We start from the raw sequence: 2,543 nt of genomic DNA, 5'->3' as shown, positions 1-2,543 counted from the left end.
AAGCACATCTGTCTCTCGAGCCCAAGAAGAGGAAGAGAAGCACGTCAATGGCAGCGGGGAAAGCTATGCAAATTGAGCATAGGCCTCGTGAGTTTTGACTAGTGTCTGGGTCTTGCAGCTCCAAAGAGTAGCAGCCTCCGCCCCACTGCTCAGGGAATCATAGAATCATAGAATCATAGAGTTGGAAGAGACCACAAGGGCCATGGAGTCCAACCCCCTGCCAAGCAGGAAACACCATCAGAGCACTCCTGACATATGGTTGTCAAGCCTCTGCTTAAAGACCTCCAAAGAAGGAGACTCCACCACACTCCTTGGCAGCAAATTCCACTGTCCAACAGCTCTTACTGTCAGGAAGTTCTTCCTAATGTTTAGGTGGAATCTTCTTTCTTGTAGTTTGGATCCATTGCTCCGTGTCCGCTTCTCCGGAGCAGCAGAAAACAACCTTTCTCCCTCCTCTATGTGACATCCTTTTATATATTTGAACATGGCTATCATATCACCCCTTAACCTCCTCTTCTCCAGGCTATGAATGAATGGGGCCTCTCCAAAAACAGGCCTGGGCAGGACACTGTGGCTTGGGGCCCTTCCTGGGGTGGCCCTGAGGCCCGGTGGGGCAACACGGAAGTTGGGGAGTAGCAGAACAGCTTCTCCCTCTCTGCCCAGCCACTGCAACTGAAGGTTGGAAAAGTCAGGGCAGTTAAAAGGAAGTCCTTCCTCACACAGCACAGTTAAACGGTGGAACTCACCGCTGCAGGAGGCAGGAACCTGGATGGCATTAAAAGAGAGTTAGACAAATTCATAGAGGAGGAGTATGGATGGGTCTTAGCCACAGCGGCTCGTCAGAGGGCAGCGATGCTTCTGAATGCTGATTGTTGGAGGGGAGAGGGCTCTTGTGGTCAAATCCTGCTTGGGGGGCACCTGGGAGGCCACTGTGAGAACAGGGCCTGCTCCAGCAGGATCTTCTAAGGTTCTGGTGGTCTCCTGTATGCACTGCGTCACTTTGGGCTACAGCGGTCCATGAGACCTCTGGACAAGGCTGGAGGCTTCTTCCTTCCAGCAGTGCCTTTGCCTTGCTACTCAGCACCTGAAGCAAAATGCCTGCCTGGGTTTCCATGGTGGCCGAGACAAAGAATGTCTGTATGTGGGAAGGGGGGAGGCCGCTCCTCCATCCCGGCCAAGGATATGCCTCAACTTGCAGATCAAACAGATCCCTTTGCGGCTTCTCTCTCTCTCTCGGCAGGTTGCTGGGTTAGCCAACAACAGGCGGTTAATTTGGTCAATGGTTTCCGCTGACCACATTTGAGGGTACAGAAGAACCTCTGTGCTGGGTCAGGCCAAAGGTCAGCCTGGGACAGCGCCCCGTCCCATGCCTTGGGGAGGCTCACAGTGAAGACAGAACAGATGAAAACCCTCCTGCTGGATCAGGCCCATGTCCCCTCTAGTTCAGCATCCTGTTCCCACAGGGGCCAACCAGACGGCCATTATGGGAGACCAGCAAGGAGGATGCAAGCGCAAGAGCAACTCTCCCCTCCTGTGGCTTCAAAAGCATCCCTGCCTCCGACTGCAGAGGCAGAGAGGAGCCATTGTGGCTAGTAGCCTCTCCTCCGCTGTGTTTGCCCAGCCGTCTTTCAGAGCCGCCCAACCTGACGACCATCACTGCCTCCTGTGGGAGAGAGTTCCAAAGTCTATGCGCCGTGTGAAGCACTTTCTCTTTCTTGTCCCGACTCTTCCCCATTCAGCCACATGGGATGCCTGTGCGTTCGAGTGTTACGAGAAAACTTCTCTCTCTCTCCACTTTCTCGATTCCAGGCATCATTTTATAAACGTCTATCCTGTCGCCTCTTCCTCGCTTTTTCTCTCAACTGAAAAGTCCCACATGTGTCCTCATAGGGGACTAGTTCCCCTCACCCCCACCCCCCAGATAATTTAGGTTGCCCTTTCCTGAACCTTCCCAGCTCATCGCTATCCTTTCGGAGGTGAGGCAACCAGAGGCCCCTTGTCCCACCTGACACCTGCCAATCAGAGGCAAATGTGAATGCCACAGTGGGGATGTTGAAGGGCTTAACTGCACAGAGGAGGAAAGAGTCTCAGAGCATGTGCAGAGGAAGCCATTGCTATCTTCCAGAATGCAGCAGCTAGACTGGTGACTGGGAGCGGCCACCGAGACCATATAACACCGGTCCTGAAAGACCTACACTGGCTCCTGGTATGTTTCCGAGCACAATTCAAAGTGTCGGTGCTGACCTTGAAAGCCCTAAACAGCCTCAAAGGCCCAGTATACCTGAAGGAGCGTCTCCACCCTCATCGTTCAGCTCCAAGGGCCTTCTGGTGGTTCCCTCCCTGTGAGAAGCGAGGTTACAGGGAACCAGGCAGAGGGCCTTCTCGGTGGTGGCACCCACCCTGTGGAACGCCCTCCCATCAGATGTCAAGGAAATAAACAACTATCTGACTTTTAGAAGACATCCCTGTTTAGGGAATTTTTTAATGTTTGATGTTTTATTGCTTTATTATTATTATTATTATTATTATTATTATTATTCTGT

Source organism: Podarcis vaucheri (assembly GCF_965113315.1).
Source record: "Podarcis vaucheri genome assembly, chromosome: 15".
Lineage (NCBI taxonomy): Eukaryota > Metazoa > Chordata > Lepidosauria > Squamata > Lacertidae > Podarcis > Podarcis vaucheri.
Note: the sequence above shows the minus strand (reverse complement) of the source record.